Below are 20159 nucleotides of genomic sequence, written 5' to 3' on the forward strand. Positions count from 1 at the left end.
TTATTTTCTATCTATGAACAATATTTCCATAAACTCCAACGAATTCTCATCGATTTTGCAAAAGCTTTCTATGAATTCCCATACTCCTTTATATGACAGCGCACTATATAAATATTTCTCATCAGCCTCAGGATATAAAAAAACTACTAGTTTCACTTGTATAAATAAATGTATACAAATATATACAAATACAGCTATCAATATCTCTGTGAAAAAAGTTAAACAAACATCACAAAAAAAAAATTTCAAGTTTGGGACATGAACATTTTTATAGATAAACTTCAAATAACTTTAAGCCTCTATCCGAAAGCTGATTCGCTTAAAGCACACATAGATTTTCTTATATCAATAACTTTCAGTGCGGTGTTATGTAGCTTTCGTGACTATTTTTAGAAGAAAACTTTGGAGTTAAAGGATTTTCTTCGCTGAATTGCATTCGTTTCTTTCAATGTCTCTCAGTACCTCTGAATATCCCGAAAATTCCGTACCATAGTCATGTGCCTGGGTCAAACAATTTGATCTGTTTTAAGTTAAATAATTTCTAACATGTGAAATCTAATCGAGTTTTCAAAATCAGACTTTTACTGCTTATTATTTATATTAGTCTGTGTCTGATCGTCTTTAGATAAAAAACAGCTTAACATTTTTATAAAAATTTAAAGACAGACCAATTAGTCCATTTTCGCTCTACACTAATCATCTCAATGTAATTGAGTACCTCAGTCGAAATCTAAGGCATACTTTGAACCTAAAAGAGCGTTGAAAACCTATATTACCTACAAATACATAAATCGTGAAATGAACGAGCTCAGAATTTTTTAAACCGACTCTCTGTTGGTCTCAGGCTGCTTCTAGGTCCTATTCCACATCTAGGTGTCATTCACCTACTGACCAAATCGCTGGATCACTGGCAGCAATTTTTCACCAGCCTTAGCATTTTTCGAATCGACTTTCTGTTAGTCGCAGGCTGCCTGTGTGACCCAACCCACCCTTAGGTGTCATCAGCCCACTTGAGAAATGACTGGATCACTTGGATCGGTTCGTTTCACGATTTATGTCTGTGTAGGTCTAATTCACGTCTCCATAGTCTACGTATGTTCAATTCAAGCCTTCGTAACTCTAACCCGGGTAAAAACAAAACAATTTACAGTAGACATCAAAGATCTATTGTATATCTTTCGTTCACGGATCTATGACAGATCTGATCAGAATATATCGATTTATTATGATGTTGTTTGATTGCCCTTTCATATAAATTTTCAAAGATTTACAAACTGCAACAGCCATGAGATCAAAATCTAAAAATAGAGCACAACCTCTCTCGCTATCGCGTCCGAGGTGTGCAATACCAAGCTTTATAGAAAAATCTACAGCAGACTTTCTAAAGACCTACCGCGTATTCGTTGTTCGCGAATTTGCAAGAGATCTTCCGAAAGTCTCTGTTATACTCTTCATTATTCGAGAATATTGTCTCCCTAGGTAGACTTACCCTAGATCTGTCATAGATCCGTGAACGAAAGATATGCAGTAGATCTTCGATAAGTCTGCTGTAGATTGTTTTATTTTTACCCAGGAAGTAGGTCCATTTCAAGCTTCCACAATTACTATGTCCTAAAAAATCTTATGTAGGTTTCCAATGCTCATTTAGGGTCAAAGTATGCCTTAGATTCCGACTCGGGATACTAATGAACGTTCACCCGATAAACCTCGACAATTCATTTAAAAACAAACTCAAAACACAACCCTTTAGTTTTACTATAACCACATTCCTAAACTATTTCCAGTGTCCATTTCATGAAAATTATTCGTGTCCCATTTGATTTTCTATTTCTTTATATCCAAATCATAAAATTCCATGAAATGTCTTTTGGTCTGGCGACTTTCTTTCCACTAACAATATCTTCTATATATTTGAAATATATGAAGCAAGTAAAGACTGTAGATGTATAAAATTTTTCTCGTTTATGTCGTTGATATTTACAATACACAGTCAAGTAGGTTAAGTTGTATAACATCAAGAGCAGAAGCAAAAGACCGCGACTAGCCACGAGGACCAATCGTCCGTCAAAAGTTTCATACAACGGCTACACGAACCGCAATATCCTTGGTGTGTCCCGTGGTGTGCATAAAAACCCCTACATGCCCCTATCGTTTTCTACCCCTTCCTTGCATCCCTTTTACTACACCACGTTTTCTTCCACGTCGCCGTTTCAACGACCGCACCACAGAATCTAAAATTTAAACGGACGTGGATAGCTGAAGCAATAGTCGCATAACAAAGCTGTAGCATTGGTGCTCATCGGGCTGTAAAGATCGAGCAATGTCGATTGCTACAGGAAAAATAGTGTCGCGTTTCATGGAAAAAAAAAAAAAAAAACCCAAACTGCTCGAGCTCCATCGACAGAATTCACAAAAGAAATAAATGAAAATAACCCGTGTATGGGCTTAGAAAACCAGATAATAGAATATAATAGAGGATTTAAAATCCGGACTCACGCCTGGGAACAATCTGTTTGGTTGGATCTTCACAATCTATTTAGTTGAGATTTGCCGTATAGAAAATACTTTAGATCCTAGTGCACAAGTATTCTGCCAGTGGCGGTTTCATTGTTGTTTATATATACCCGACAGAAAATGCTGCAGCAAAATGGTACCATCTACGTTAAAGAGAATTGAAACAGCTGTGGAAAATGTTTTGTACGATTACGTTACACATTGGTGGTTGTTTTCACTGTTAAAGATTTAATTTAGGTTTTGTGCAATTTAGTGTAATGCTTTCTTTATGTCCAGTTTTAAATGAGAAAAAATAAATATTGTAAAGACAATATTTTCTTTTGTTCAGAATAGTATAAGGTACCGGCGGGTAATAAGGCAGCTAAGGAAGATTTTGAATAGAATCGAAAATGTTGCATTTACTTATCGAAATGTATCATAAATCTTTATTTCAACACATTAGCCATAAAATATAATGAAGTAATGGTAATTTATACCTCAAACAAACAAAAAATTAAACTTTTACAAAAACCATACGAATAGGCCTTATTTTGCTGCGGTAGGGTAATAAGTCCTACGGGTTAAACAAACTAGAATAGTTTAATTATCTTCTATATAAATAAAAATCAATTGCTGTTCGGTACTCTCGCTAAAACTCGAGAACGGCTGAACTGATTTGGCTAATTTTGGTCTTGAATTATTTGTGGAAGTCCAGGAAAGGTTTGAAAGGTGAATAAATATGAAAATGCTCGGAAATAAATAAAAACAACAATTTTATTTTTCCTTGGATGTGTCCCCCGTCGTTCAGAAATCAAATTGAAAGAATAGTTTATTCTGTGTTCGGGCTATCTATATTTTTCTCAATTAATCTATAAATTGTCTTATTGAGAAGGTTCGCATGTTTAGGTTCCACTATATTTAAAAATTGGTGTATTACCGTATGATGGACGGTGTGGCTCAAAAAGTTATAGATCAAATTGAACGGAATATAGTATAGTGCCGGATAGCTCAACTGGTAGAGCACTCGGCGCGATACCAACATGGTCTGGGTTCGATTCCCAGTTCGGGCTATCTATATTTTTCTCAATTTATCTATCAATTGTCTTATTGAGAAGGTTAATTATACACTGTAAAAAGAGCGGTGTTAAAAATGGACTCATTTTAACTCCGCCCGGTGTTAAAATAAAATTACACCGGTGTAGGAGGAGTAATTCACCGGTGTTAAAAATACCGGTGTTAAATCAGGGTAACCGGTGTAAAAGCGGAGTAAAACCGGTGTAAAAGCGGGGTAACCGGTGTAAAAGCGGAGTAATACCGGTGTAAAAGCTGGGTAAACTACGTTCGCTTCGAGTATTAACTTTAAAGATTATAAAACACAAAAAATGTCAGTTCTTTATGAAAATTAATAAAGAATATCATTTATTAACAAGTATAGTGATCGAGTAAGTAAAAATATTCACAAAGTAAAATATTTTAACACCGGTAAAGAATATCTACTCCGGCGGCGGCCTTATTTTAACACCGGTCTAGAATATTTACACCGACAGCGGTGTTATTTTAACACCGGAGAATTTTTTTTAACACCGGTACTGAATACTTACACCGGCGGCGGCGTTATTTTCACACCGCTTTCGGGGGTAAATTTAACACCGATAATTTTAACACCTACACCGATTGGACTTACCCCGGTGATTTTTTACAGTGTAAGTTTAGGTTTTACTATATTACAAATATTAAAAAATATCTGAAAACCAATTTTCGAGTATAGTGGAAACCTAAACATGCAAACCTTCTCAATAATACAATTTATAGATTAATTGAGAAAAATATAGATAGCCCGAACTTATCATAACTGTGTGTGTCTGTCAATATCAAATTGAAATCTTATAAATAGCCAGTATTTCAGGAAAACTCTGTTTTGTAAGTAAGCAACATCATGTGTAATTAATCGAAAATAATAATAAAACTTCATTCATACCGAGCATTTTTTTTTATGAATCACAGATTTCTTCTGTTTGTATCAAATTTATTTTATGCAAAAGTTTAGGTTTTTTATTTATCGATTGAGGCAGTACGAAGTCTGCTGGGTCAGCTAGTACTTAATAAAATTCGTATTAGAGATAAATCATCACTTGAATTTAGCAACAATACTTTTTTAAAGACAGAAGACTAGATTGTTTTTTATAATTTCTTCTGCGCTGCGACATCATATGACAGATGATGAAATATAGAAGACAGAGAACGTGGTATCAGGACTCTATGAACTTGTCATAACATCTCTATGCAAGACCCTTCTACTAAAGTAGCCTTTAGCGGAGGCGGTTATTTTAAATATCATTTATGTCACTTAGGCCTTATTACCCGACCGGCCTTATTACCCGCGGGTACCTTATTTATAAATTACACATCTAAGATAAGGAAAATTTGCCCTGCCGGAAGAAAATGACATTTATTTTTACAATTTATTTTACGGTAGACTGTAAAAAATTTGCATTAATAGCTATTTCTAATAAATATGAAATTATTCAAGTATTAAAACTCCGGACTAGAGTGAAGTCGGATTGGAAAAAAAATCTGGATCCGCTTATGATTTTTTATAGAGTATAAAAATTACTGAAACACGATTTCCATACTCGAATTTAACTATTCAAGGAGTAGAATTGTAATTAAATAAACCAGTAAAAGTTAATGTAGCTCGTAGTTGCCTTTAATGAGACCCACATTGCCAGAATTGTACTGAAATTTCAGTAGACGTATTGAGACATCACAAATGTAGATAATAACTATGTATATATATATATATATATATATTATATATATGCTGTACCCAAAATGAGGGCAATTTCCGTTCGGAATGACAATGGCGCCTCGCATGTTGCCCAAGCTATCCATTAATGGCGTATTTGACTCAAATTCTTGGTAAAAGCAAACCTGTATTATGAAGTCTTCGTTTTACTGAAACCATTAAAAGCAGATTTAAATTCTCTTTTGATAGTGATGAGAAATTCATAAAAGTATTAGCGAGTATACAAAGCTCTGATCAAAAGTAACTTTAATTGCTACTAGTACTAGGTTCTATATTTTATTGCTTAAACTCTCATTCATTGAGGCTTAAGATACTCGTTTGTAAAAAATTATATACGTTCTTATTACACGGGAAAAAAATTTCACTTAAATTTATGATACTAACATCGTAATTTTTCCTATTGATTTTAGTGGTGGACTATACCTGGAAAATCATAATTTTTACGATGTAGCATTGGAAATTTCATTTAAGAAAGAATACTTCAGACAAATAACACAAAGTCTTAAGCTCTTTAGTATAAATTACGATGTGAACATCGTAAAATTTGAGAATTTGATGTAATAGAAATTTTAAATAAAAGTATTAAATAATAATCGCTCGGACGGGTGTTGGATTCGAACACGAGACCTTTCGAGTGCGAAGTGACCGAGACCTTGGACCACTCGGTCACAGAAGGGCCCACAAGTTCAGGCCGTGTTTAAGATCCATATAAACGATATAAATAAACAGTCATAAGTCACGAGAACGCCTCTTACGGTGGACACAGTTACTATTTAAAAATTACGATGTAACATCGTAATTTTTATAACTTACCTCGTATTATAACAGTGGCAGCACTGTAATATTTATTTTATTCAAAAGTAAATAGAAAGATAAATATAGAAATAAATATAGTTTTTGAATTGTAATTTTTATTTTATTCTTTTTACGATGTTAACATTGTAATTGTTTAAATAATTTTTAATCCGTAAGTCTTTGGTAAAATTACGATGTTAAATAGTAAAAAATGTAACCTTCATAGTAAATTTTAAAATAAGACATTTGAAAATTGATGCTAATGAAAGTATAGTCCACGATTACGATCTTAACATCGTAAATTTTAGTGGAATTTTCTTTCCGTGTATGAGTGCCGAAATAATTCCAAAAATCCTAATTACTCGTAAGCTTTAAATTGAAAACTCAAAACATTTAAGGATTAATTTTTACCCCGGTCTATCCTACATGAAGGATGCAGTCAATTTATATATATTAATAAGTATAATGATATGATTAAACGATTATTTGATAAATAGAATCGTTCAGCGGATGTTTTCCACCCGACAGACACAATTGCCCTGACTTCCCCTTGAAGCTCTTACAATACACACTATATAGTCTCCCCTCAGGAAGTACGCTTTCTACTGAGAACAGTCTCTTCTCTTAATTCTTGCCTCCGGGGTTACTAATAACAAATACTTGAAACTTTTTTCTATTTACTTTTATTATAACGATCACGAAATCCCAAAAGTAAATACACGTGATTAAAAGTAAGCTTACTTATAACTATTGATGAGAATACAACGAGTGTAATGAGAAATAGAGGCAATTAAAAAAAATGGCAGACAACGGCATTCTCATTAACCAATACTAGAAGCAATCTCCGCACGGAAGCGTAATGGCGGCATTTCCGGGAGCAATGAACGTCCAAGTTAGGGTCCAGGTCACTTCCCTATGTTCTTCAAAGTACCCAGTAGTACATGGAGGGAACTAGATAGAACTAAAGGGAGCAAGTAAAGAGAGAGATAGAGAAAGTGAAGTTGGGTTGTGCAATCAGCGGGACAATCGGTTAGACAGCCGTTCAATTATAATCGACAACGTGTCAGACGGTAGCAGAGAGTGTCATGGTGTGTCCTAAACCATTTCCTCTGTCTATCCTACTCTTGAATACCGCTAACAATGTCTATCGTTTCTACCATGTCTCTTGTGCTTTTCCAACCCCTTCCCAGCGCACGAATTCGCGAGAGGTTATAACGTTAATTCGGCAATTAACTCGGAATTAGCGATTACCAAGTGTGTCTGTTGAAAATCCACTTGATTCACATCAACACCCGTTGACATTTGCATCAAGGGACCGTGTGGAAAACCTATAATTGTCATTAATTCACGGATAAATTTACTCCACCGTATACAAAATACATACAACTGAGTCATTACTAACTATAACTATTTACTGTTCAAGCATCAGAGTATTCTATTTCACCATTTTGTAACTAAATTACCCAAAATAACTGGGAGACTTGATAAGTAGATGATAAAACTTTGACTTATGATTACGGGATTATTACACGCAGTTTGAAATTTTATTGGTTATGGTATATGTTGACGGTAGAATAGTTTCCCATAATGAACATTTATAGAGAATATGCGGTGTAATGCAACTACTTGGTTCGTTGGTGTGTTGGAATTAGAAATTAGCGGTTTACGATATTGAGTTTAGAGTTGGTGGAGGTTATAGTCTCTGTCGTTGGGTGGATATGCTAGTGTGCTGGACACGCATGGCTATTTAGGTGACGGAAGTGTGCTTACTATGTGGTTCTATTGTGGCCAGTATAATTGCCATTCTCTAGTTCCTATGCTCCACGATGAATCACTATGCTATTCATGATCAGACATTTTAATTGTATTTTACGGAGGTACTGTATCATCATTACGGATTATGTTGAGTCGATAATGCGATTAGCTGAGGGTATAAAGACTATTTCAGGATAAATTTTTCGGAGATTAATTTGGATTAAGTATTTTGTTACAATAGAAGGGATATAATGATATTGTACTGACGGAATAAATACCGTTGTACGTTTTAAGATCGGAAGTGTATTAAATATAAATTAGCTTTGTAAGAAATATTAGATCCTCATCAAAAACCTATGGATTGTATGGAAATCCATAGGGATCCAAGCAGGAAAGTATGGATTTATAAACCCGGAAAAAATTGCGGATCTCCCAACCACAGTATTGTAGTAAAACATTTTTGTAGCGGGTACAATATTTAGTGAAGGGTAATGCAGAAATAGTACTAATCAGGATTCGGTCTGGGTTCTTATAGAAATATTCACGATTTTAGTTGTTTAGAGCATGGGTTTGAATTCGGCACTGAGGGGTTGAAGCCAATGATTGATTGAATTGAAAATTAGGCTTTTATGTGGTAAATTAGGTGTAAACATTGATGTAGTCGCGTTACTACACGTGTGGTTGAGGTTATTCGAAGTTGGTGCCGGCACTTCTTCAGTCCAAGTTGCAGCAACCTTAACCACAGCTACCATAGGGAAGTATGAATTTATATAGGAATCCATGTATGAAACTATGGGTGCCTGGATTCTCATATAGAAACTCGGATATCTGGATTCCCACAGGGAGAAAAAAATATGGTAAATTTTACTAAAAAATATGAGAATAATTAATAAATTTGGATAGTAATCTTGAAACGCTTATGATTTATATGAAAATCATAAACAGATAAGCATATTTTACAAGTCGTTTGGTAATTTCTCATATACTGGTTATGGAAAATCTCTTATATTGCATATTAATTTTTAGTTATATTTAGTAAATTTTACTATATTAGAATGGAAAAAAATAAAATTAAATTTTTATTAGCTTTTAATTTTTTATTATTATTGCTATCATTTTGATTATTATTGTTATTTATGTCATCTGTATTGGTGTTGGTGTCGATTTTTGTTATTTAAAAAATCACTTGTTTTAACCGAGATTCGAACCCTGATCTCCCGCGCGCGAGTCCTTTCCTATGTCTGACGGCCCGATGTCTCCTTTGAACAAAAGTTTCAGAACTTGTAATACATGTTTGTATATGCTATCTCCATCAATTTAAATAGAATACAGGATATCTGGATTTTCGTATAGATCCATGCTTGGTTCCCATATAGATTTCACATGGTTTAGATCCCCATGGAAAGCCATGTCGAAATTTCTGTAGGAATCTATATTTGATTCCCTCATTGGTTCCACATGGTGTAGATTTCTATGTCAAAATCTATATTGGAATTCATATTAGATTCCCATATGGATTCAGTATAGTGTGGATTTCTATGGGGAGCTATGTCAAAATCTATGCTAGATTCTCTAGGAAATCCATAGAAAATTTAATTTTATATAATTTCTCTTGGAAATTTTTTAATATCAATAAATATATGACTTGTACAATTTATCAATTTTTTTCATTATCTCCTTTCCAATCTGTCCGTTCGACAACTCCCATAAATACACTTTTTAATAAAAAAAAATAACAAGAAAAACTTTTAAGAAATATATAAATTAAATTTCAATTCAAAATTTGAATACTATTTTATTCGATATCTTATAGGAAATAAAATAAAATGCAACTGTGTTGAGTTGATTTAGTCGTCTGACATATAATATTTCACAGACACACTTTGTACCTTATCCATAACGCCCTCGGTTACAGAGTAGTAGTAAGATTCAGGAGTCAGGAGTCAGCTGGATTATAATATACATCTGAAAAAAACTTATTTCTCGTGAAATGATACTGGGTGAAAAGTAATAAGAAGAAATGAAAAGTGACGGGGTGTAAAGAGAGAAAAAGAGAAGCGTGAAGTAAAAAATGAATGAAGAAAGAAAAAATAAAAGAAAACGCAGAAATAAAAAATAAGAAAAAAAGGTATTTATGCGAGGACGAAAAGGGCTCTCTGATAGCGACATTCGGTAGACACTTACAACAGGGGAATTGTCTTCTATATATATATTTATATGTTAAGAAGGGTGTAGAAAGCTTGAAAAGGCGCGTATATAGAGTATTTAGAGATACGCAGTAAGTGGAAACTCTTCTCTTACTCCCTTCTATACAATACTATTAAGTTTGAAAACGATGAATGCTGAATCTCGCTCAATTTAATGGACCCCGCGGCTCAACAACTCACGGTATTTACTTTCACTAACGTTCTTCTCATCTTGTCACCAAGACACTTCTAAGATTAGGGTTTGCGAAGATAGAGTTATACTTACTCGTAAATAAAATAAATAACTTTAACAAATGAAAAAAACAATCTTAAGAATTTGAATTTAACTATTTTTTTTTTATATTTTACTGTCTCTGGTGACTTTACAAGTGAGAAAACAAAACGTCTTCTCGTTTCGCTGTGAATTTATTCCTGGCGAGCGACACTACAGACGTATTATGTATATATATGTATATATATAGTGGAAGTATTTGGTGGTTGTGGTTGTTATACTGTTGTGTTGTTGGTTGTTTGTGTTGTCTTGTCTTTGGTGTTGTATTCCGTCTGGTGTGCGTTATAGCGGACGAATAAGAAATGAATTTAGTCGAGAATAGAATGCATTTTAAATATACGAATAAATTAGCCGTAAATAAAGCGTTAAACTTTTGTTTATTTCAACTATTTTGCAAATATTATTCTTTTAATTTATATTATTACTTATTTTTTTTTTATGTAAAATACTTTTGGTAATTTTTCGGGTCCAGTTTTTTGAGGAACGGATGAAAAAGAAATATATGGTCGATATATATGGTGTATATTTTAAATAATTTTTTAGTGGACTCAATGAATTGTTGGCTGCAAAAACTACATAAAGTGTCTTGTTGGGTTTACTCAAATTTTCTACATGTTCTTATCTCCAATTTGGTTTCTTGACATCTTTAGTTACTAATTGTTGTGCAAATCTCTTTTTTCACTTAGATTTCCCGTATGACAATAAAATATATGGCCAAAATATATGTAAAAATATATGATAAATATCAGAGAATATATGTGGGCAATTTAACTATATTTTCTGATATATAGTTTTTTTTATATTAAAAAATATAATATTCATCATATACGAGTCCGAATATGTTTAGCATATATAAAATATATATGTCAATCATATACAAAAAATATTTTTTTATCATATATGAAAATATATATTCTTGTCATATACGAAAACTATATTTTTATCATACATAAAAATATATATTTCTATCGTATACGAAAAATATATTGTGATCATATATAAAACATATATTTTGTATTGTGTATGGGAAAAAAAACTTTCTTATTCGTATGGCCAACTCCAATTAAATTAGATTTAAATTTTAATATACTTTTTAAATTGCAGTTAAAATATTCAAAATTAGTTAATTTGATGCGAATATATATCCCCATATACATATACATATACCGAATAAAATATATGCTTAAATATAACAAAAAAAATATATGGTGCCATATATAATATAAATTATATGCTATCATATATTTCATTTCATATAAAAATTTTATATATTTTGATTATAAAAGGAAATATATCAATACAATATATTATAAGGTAAATGTAAATGTATATATAGCTCAATATAAGAAACATATAAGTCACATATATGAATACATATATTTACTACTGTATATAATTTTATATTAAATCAGCCGAAATCTCTATATGATTTTATATATTTTAACCACATATTGTTTTTTCATACGGGTAGGGATAAACCATTTTATTAAAGTCATCTTTTTTAAACTGAGAGAAAAAAAAATTTAATTAATTATTTTTCTTGTTTTCATAAATACTGAAAATAAGCAATTTTTTTCTAAAGTGAAATCAATAGATTTTATTTAGAGAAAAATATTTTGCTTTACTTTAATAGTAAATTTTTAGAGGCATGAATTGCTTAAGTCCAGCAAACAGTTCTTCAATTTAGTTGATACGTTCTCAAATTTTTTACAATTAAAAACTTCAATAAAGCAATAATTTGGTTAAATAAAAAAAAGACATTAAATACTACACGGAAAGAAAATTATGGGAAGTTTTGCTATGCATTATGGGAATGGTTCCCATAATGGTATGGGAACAGTACCTATACTACTATAGGGATGGTTCCCAAATATTATGGGAACCATCCCCATAATAGTATGAGAATATTTCCCATACCATTATGGGAATCGTTTCCATAATGATATGGGAATGGTTCCCATAATATTATGGGAACCATTCCCATATCATTGTGGGAACCATTCCCATACTATTATGGGAATGGTTCCCATATTGGTATAGGAACTATTCCTATAATATTATGGGAACTATTCCCATAATGTTATGGGAACCATCCCTATAATATCATTAAATTTTTTTTTTGCACAATAGTGTAGAAATTTCCAAAAATTTGAATTTTCTTGAACGTTTTGTGCTGACAAAAAATTCTTGTTAAAAATTTTAATGTTTTTTTGCCAAATCCGATTTTCTTTTTCAATGTTTGAATTTTTTTTTATGTTTAAAAATATTTCTGTGTATTGTAGAAGTGATAACTGCACTTCTTTAAATTAATTTTTTCATGATAATATGGGAACCATTCCCATAATATTATGGAAATGATTCCCATAATGGTATAGGAACCATTCCAATTGCATTATGGAAATCATTCCCATAATATTATGGGTATAGTTCCCATACTATTATAGGAATGATTCCCATAATATTATAGAAAGTATTCCTATAAATTATAGGAACCATTCCTATAATTATAGGAACCATTCCTATAGTGTTATGGGTATCATTCCCATAATTATAGGAACTATTCCTATAATTATGGGAAACATTCCTATAATTATAGGAACCGCTCCCATAATTTATGGTCGTAATTCCTATGATGGTATAGGAAAAAATTTCACAAAATTATGGGAACCGCTGCCATAATTTTCTTTCCGTGTATAGAAGCAATATATAAAAATTGTAAAATGCAGGTAGTGTAAATAAATATATGTATGTCCCTATATTTGTGCGGCAAAATTGTATATTAATAAAATAAGCCCTTCTATTAGTCGACGGAACTGGAAATAATCAATCGTATTCAATTAAGATGATACTCATAATAAAATCTTATCAATTTATGTTTGAGATTTATCACACGTGATAATATTTATTACGGTAGTTATCAAGTTCATTAGTCTTGATAGCTTCTTGGCTGATCTGTGAACAAGGGGTCACAGAATGGCTTCCAATTACACAGAAAATGAAATAAATTTACACTTAGCATCTGAAGTAAAGTGAGATTACTTGAAAAAAGTTAATCTTTTACATTTTGTCACTGACCCATCTTGTCCCATATTTGTTATTTTTCATTAATGGGACATCTTAGCTCCAATTACTTATTAGTAATCTTGAAAAAGTAAAATTAGGGAAAAAATTATCACTTCTGCTTCTTAGGAAACTCGTTTTGTCCCTCCCCCTTTCTCGTATTATTAAACAATCAATAATTTTTTAATGTACAGAATGTCATTAATGATAAGCTGCCTGATAACAACTGATGTTAAAAGCGTGCTCAAGATTAAATTAGCCTCGCATCCAATAAATATCTTGAGACAAAACTAAAAAAGTGGTTTTGTTGTTTGCGAATGTGGTGAGATCGAACTAATCGAGTGGTTCGAAAAATCAATCCTTTTATGGCCATCACACTCTTACAGACTAAAACACACATACATACTAAAGTTTAAGTTGTACAGTTAGAGTCACCAAAACCAGTTGGCGGTAGTATATCTACCAAGTGAGCACGAGCCACACGCAATGTGTCTTCTTGATCAAGAAGATAAGTCTCTGATCCTTGCACCGGAGGGGCTTGGCCCCTCGTAAAATCACGATAAAAAAAAATAAAAAGAAAAAGAAAAGAGCCAACAAAGAGCAACCAACAGCCAAGTGAGCAAGTAAGCAGAACAAAAAATAAATATAATAAAAAAATATAAAGATGAAGAAATACAGGAAGCTACGATTCATCAGCACTGCCGGATTCTTAACGTAGATCATCCATCATTCGTATATTTATCTTTTCTCTTACTGCTGTATAAAATGTATTCTTTTTCTCTTTTCATTTTCTTTTTATCCGTTTCATTTTTTTTTTTTTTTTATTGTACTGTCCTTCAACCGTCACTTAAACTCAACAATACTCGCAATCAATAGCTCATTTTGCAACACTCCTTTGATTTAATCTCGTACTTTATTTTGAATTCAACAATTATTCAAAAATTTATTGAATTATATACGAAAGAGTGGGGCAAAATGAATCAGCAGTTTTTAATAAATTTTTTTTTTAAATGTTACTCTACAGTCTAAAAAAAATATCGGGTGAGTTGGTCAGCAGTAATAGTCCGACCATTTTGTAATTTTTTACTGAAAAAAAAATTTGTGTTTGATGTCAAAGTTTTTTTATCACAAATCGGCAAGAAAACTGATGGGTAAAATGAACTTAAAAAAAAGTTTTTTAAATTATCGCACTATTTGAGTGACCGACTTACCCCAGGATTTTCTAGAGACTAAATATCAGACTGGGCCAAAAAAATCGACTATTTTTTTTTAACGATACTGTGAAAATATTACTTGGGATGACAAAAAAAATTATTGTGAAAATTTGAGCCCTTAATATTGATATTAAGAGGTGGATCATCGCAATTTTTGATTTTTTTTTGAATGAGCGGTTTTTTGTCTCATAACTCTCAAACCATCGAGATAAACGAAATCGACTTGGATACATTTTTCAAAGGAAATTTGATGCTCTACAAAAAAGGTTTGATTAAAATTTTTCGTCAGATGAACCGTTTCCTTATAATCATGCTTTGAACATTAGTATGATTTCAAAATTTGATTGTTCAACTTTAGAATTTTGTAATTCATGTAAAAATAAGTTTCTGGAAAGAGCCGATGAATATTCTTGAAGGAAATTGAATGCTCTACAAAAAAAGTCTCTTAACAATTTTTGCTAAATTCACTCCTTCAAAAGTTATTCAAGATTATTGAAGTCGTTCTACTTAACTTCAACCTTGAATAACTTTTGGAATCATACTAATGTTCAAAGCATGATTATAAGGAAACGGTTCATCTGACAAAAAATTTCAATCAAACCTTTTTTGTAGAGCATCAAATTTCCTTTAAAAAATGTATCCAAGTCGATTTCGTTTATCTCGATACTTTGAGAGTTATGAGAAAAAAACCCGCTCGTTCAAAAAAAATCAAAAATTGCGATGATACACCTCTTAATATCAATATTAAGGGCTCAATTTTTCACAAAAATTTTTTTTTGACATCCCAAATAATATTTTCACAGTATCGTTAAAAAAAATAGTCGTTTTTTTTGGCCCAGTCTACTAAATGTAAACATTTGTTAAAATAATATAAATTTTTTTTTCTGATTAAAATGATATGTCATTTTGCCCCTCTCTTTCCTAGTAACTTTTTTTTGTCCGTGTATTCATTTTTAGTTGCAACGCATGACATAACGTAGAAAAAATTTTTTTCATTATGAAAATGTGGAAAATAATTATGTACCTCTTAATATATATATATATTGTTGTTGTTCATATATTTCTGCATGACCTTGTCAAAGAAGTGTCAACAGGTTAATCCTCACGTTGTCGGAAGGCGTGTTGTAAATGTACGAATATTTTTGATGGGCTTGACGATGAGTTTAAAAAGAGATACAAGAACTAAAAATAATAATAAAAAAAAATAGTGGATGGAGATGTAAACGAAAAAGATAAAGATACAGAGATAGAGATAGAGACAGAAAACAGAAAACAGAAAACAGAGAGAAATGGGAATACATATATATGTATATATATATATATATATATATATATTCTCAGCGGATTATATGCGTTATGTTTTTCAGTACTCAGCTGTCTGCTGGCTGCGACATACATGGCATGTCACTATAAAATACTATTCTCTGTACCCATATATTTTTCGTTGAATTTTATTCTGTAGCATCTACATAATAATAAAAAAATATATATACAATAATAATAATAGTAATAGGGGAGACTGGGGCAATATGAGACACTAAAAATTCTAAACGGTCCATATTGCCTAAACTAAAATGTCTAACTTGTACCGTTTTTCTCCCATGTCTCATTTCGTCCCGTAATTTGATATTTTTATAGAAAGTTATTTAAGTCGGAATAACTAGAACAGAGAAATACAATAGTATTATCAAAATCGTTATTGAAAATATTGATATTTTTAAAAATTTATTTTATAATTCCGGATCTTAATTCTAGTTGTATGTATTTTCCTCTCCAAGGACCAGTTTGAAAAGAAGCAAGTAAGTTAGTAAACAGGATTTATAATCAGGCCAAGTTAAAAAAAAGCTAAAGGAAAATTTAAAAAAGAGTGAGAAGTTTGTTATGAAAGTCTTTGTGAAATAAAAAAAGCAAGTTAAAAACATAAAAGAAAAGCTGAGCGAGAGAAGAAAAACTTTTCAACCGAGGTCTTTTCCCAGTGATCCTGTATAGAGCAGGGCATTAAGAAATTTTCACGCTACCCTCTAAGGGTGTATAAACTTTTTTTTTTATTTTCGATGATAAATACTACAGACTTTTGGCCATAACTTTTTCAATAAGACACACACACTCCACTTTGAGCTTAACTCAAATCAACTGATGTATCCAGTTTATTAACTCATCTATACATTATCTGAATCCATTTAATTAAGAGTAATAAATAAGAAACTAATAAATGAAAGTTCGTATTCGTCTGAATAAAGAAAAGGGTGCAAGACGCCCGGGAAAAAATAACTTAGATCTATTTAGATTTGCTTAGATCTTAAATTTGGAATAGATCTTAAAAGATCTCTGACGATTTCAGCCGATTATCAATAGTTTTACAATGAAATCAATAATTTCTTCCACTTCCTTTTTACGGAAGGTCATTTTCTCACCCTCTTTTATATACACGCGCTGCGAAACCCTTATCTCTTCTTCAGATAACATCTTTAATCGAAAAACATAATCAAGTGACCAAGGGTGGACGTTAACCGAAGGAGTTCAAAGAACTCGCCCCATTGACGCGTGGTGTTGAACCACAGCCACCACGAGTCTGAGTCTCGAGGGCCGAACACTCCGTCCATCTCAGGAAATAAAGAGACTCTGGACAAAAGGGCCCGCCCGTGGCACCAGTTCTCTGTACTGGTCAACAGGCCGCATCGTGACAAAATGATAAAACGTGGCTTCGCTTTAATACCCTAAAAAGGGTCCACTCTATTTGTAACCATTCACGTCGCAAATAAGTTATTATCCATTTGTTCTGTCCTTGATGATTTTCGTCCATTCATGAGACAAATCGAAAATGGATCCTTGCTCACCTCAATATCAATGGACTTTGAGAGGTATCTTGATCTCTGTAAATCTGCTAGAAGTATCGGAGATCTAATTTTTGAGAATACCATCAACTAACAAATAGATTTTCGCAATTCATTATAGGTCTCAAAAATTAAAAAGAGCACGGATCCAACTTACCCTAATGCGCGAATTCCTTCTGCGAACCACTTAACTCCACATAGACTAAAATGGAAAACAATTTCCTTAAAATTTTTTCGAGGTGGCCATTATGGATAGGAAACCATCCTGCCCCCGCCTTTCTTTCCTCCAAAGTAATGCAATAGGTAAAACGAAGAATACAGATCCAGATAACCGAGCGTACAAACGAGCAATCTAATTTAAATGGAAATGGATATAAAGTGCAGTGGGAAAATAACACAATGAAGGAAAGATGCGAAAAGCATTGAATTTCCTCAACTCGGGTAGTCACGCATTTAAGGCATTAAGTAAATTCCAACACGCAAACCCATTACAATCTTAGTACACTTAGTATAGTTGGGTTACGGGCAGTAAATCTACCTGGGTAATGTAAGAGATTTTAGCTCATTGAATAAAATATCTTGGCTTCATTCACACCTGACCTTGGTGTCTCTTAATCCCGAGTTGCGGTCTGTTCCTGCTGTTAGTGTTGTTGTTGTTGTCCAGTTGGTGGTCACCAATGACACGATAGTTTGCAGGGATACTGTGAATTTACCTATACTAGTTGGTGTACTGGTTGGTTGTAACCTACCATGGTCAGTAGGCACTTTAGAAACGGCGACAAATTACTTGCCTCTGGTTCTCTGGTATAGTAAATAAAAGGAATTGCTGGCAATAGATATCGACTGAATAGCCTCAAGCACTTACTTGTCCATTTTAAAGTCCAATGCATGCTATATAGACTGAAAAAAAACTCCAGTGCAACGGGTAACCGAGAGAGTTGTATATTTATACGCCGGGTGAAGCGACATGACCTCAGACTCTTATTCAAGTGACAAAGAACCAACGACACAACTTATAGTCCCAGCCTACTAGTTAGTTTATGCATGTTGGCTATATCTTTTGCATACGCACAAGTTAAAACGAAAAAATAATACTAAGAGAAACCACATTTCAGACCAGACTGGGTATCATATTTTACGAGCTATTGTCATGGTAAGTAGACACATCCAGAGTCTTCATCGATGCTTTTTTTGCTTTTTTTGCTACAGTTTCAAATAAAGATTTTACTTTTTTAAAAATAGACTTGTCTTGGCAAGACACTGCTACTTTTACACTAATAGTGTTTTCTTCCTCAATAATCACTTTTATAGTGAACCATCACATGCAACATTGCAATGCTTTTAAGGGGATAGCCTGTGACGTCCGAAAAAGTGAGAGATTTTCGGGAATTTTTTTGACCGGGATAATTAAGGAATATGGGGATAAATAACACCGGCACACAAAAAAAAAAGTTGTCTGTACTTTTGACGGGACCGGTATATCTTCAAATATTTCGACCCGCTGAATCCGAATCTGAGGTCCATTTGACCCATACACTATCAAATTTTCGAGAAAACTTTGAAAAACCGAAAAAAATGACGAAAATCGGCAATTTAAGTGATTTAAAAATTTTTTTTGACCTAAACCAAACACGATTTCTAACTATTCCGACCCGCTAAATACTCATCTGAAGTTTGTTTAGACCATAAGCCGTTAAAAGTTTAAGTAAATTCCAAAAAACCCTGAAAAATTGCAAAAAAAAGCAAAAAATTCCAGATATCGTGTTGAAAAAAATTTTATAAAATTAGATCAATCATGATTCTCATGTATTTCGATCCGCCGAATATAAATCTCGAGCTTCTATGGCGCAGAAATCTCTAATAATCTAAATAAATGGCAAAAAAACCACTGAAAATTGAAAAAAATCAAGTCTTTTATAATAAAAATCAATTTTTAAATAAAACTAAAAAATTTTTAACATGTTATCCGATCTGTGGAATATAAATTTAAAATTCCATCAAGACACTAGTGTAATAAACAATATCAAAATAAGTAGAATTAACTAAAATTTTTCGAGGTTTTAGATAAATAAATTTTAATAAACAGCGTTGCTGTGGAGCCTTACCCCCCTCCCCCACCACGGTATTCAAGTAGTCTTAAAAATTAGTAAAAATTTTAATGAAAAAAATCGGCTACGCTTAACCTAAGCCTTGCAAAGACGAATAAAAATAAAATAGTTGAAAATCGGTTGATAATTGCTCGAATTATCGATACATCCAGTTCGAAAAAAGTGGTTTTGAGTAAAACGTGTTTAGTTCTTAGTTCATTTCTCTTTCTGTAAAATCATTTCTTCTAAAATAACTGTAACTCAGTCAATTATCGAAATTTGACTCAAAATTTTTTATTTTCTAAGGGCTGCCCCTCTTAATACCTATTATTCGGCCGACTTTTGTCGCAGACCAAATTTCTGAACACGCCCTTTCTGGAGTTGAACTTTCTAAGAGTCATAAATAGAAACTCGGAATTAAAACATTTCCTAGGGTCTCTAGATCCCATGTCACCAATAAGGGTTAAAAAAGGCTTACTTTGTTGAAAATGGGGTGGATTCATAAATCTGATAGGGAATCATTGAACTTTATACGTATGTGCTACTATTTCCAGGCTCTGAAAGATCGCATTGAAACCCTACACGAGAATGGATTACTAAATTTTTTTTTCGATTCCCAAGTTTATTCTTCAAGATT

General features: G+C 32.5%; 1 protein-coding gene across 28 annotated transcripts in view; it reads left to right on the plus strand.

Annotated features, from left to right (window-relative positions):
• LOC130678154 (collagen alpha chain CG42342-like) overlaps positions 1-20159 on the plus strand; it is a 172546-nt gene that overhangs the window by 79580 nt on the left and 72807 nt on the right. The gene's annotated exons all lie outside the window — the stretch shown is intronic.

Source organism: Microplitis mediator, chromosome 1 (assembly GCF_029852145.1).
Source record: "Microplitis mediator isolate UGA2020A chromosome 1, iyMicMedi2.1, whole genome shotgun sequence".
Taxonomy (NCBI): domain Eukaryota; kingdom Metazoa; phylum Arthropoda; class Insecta; order Hymenoptera; family Braconidae; genus Microplitis; species Microplitis mediator.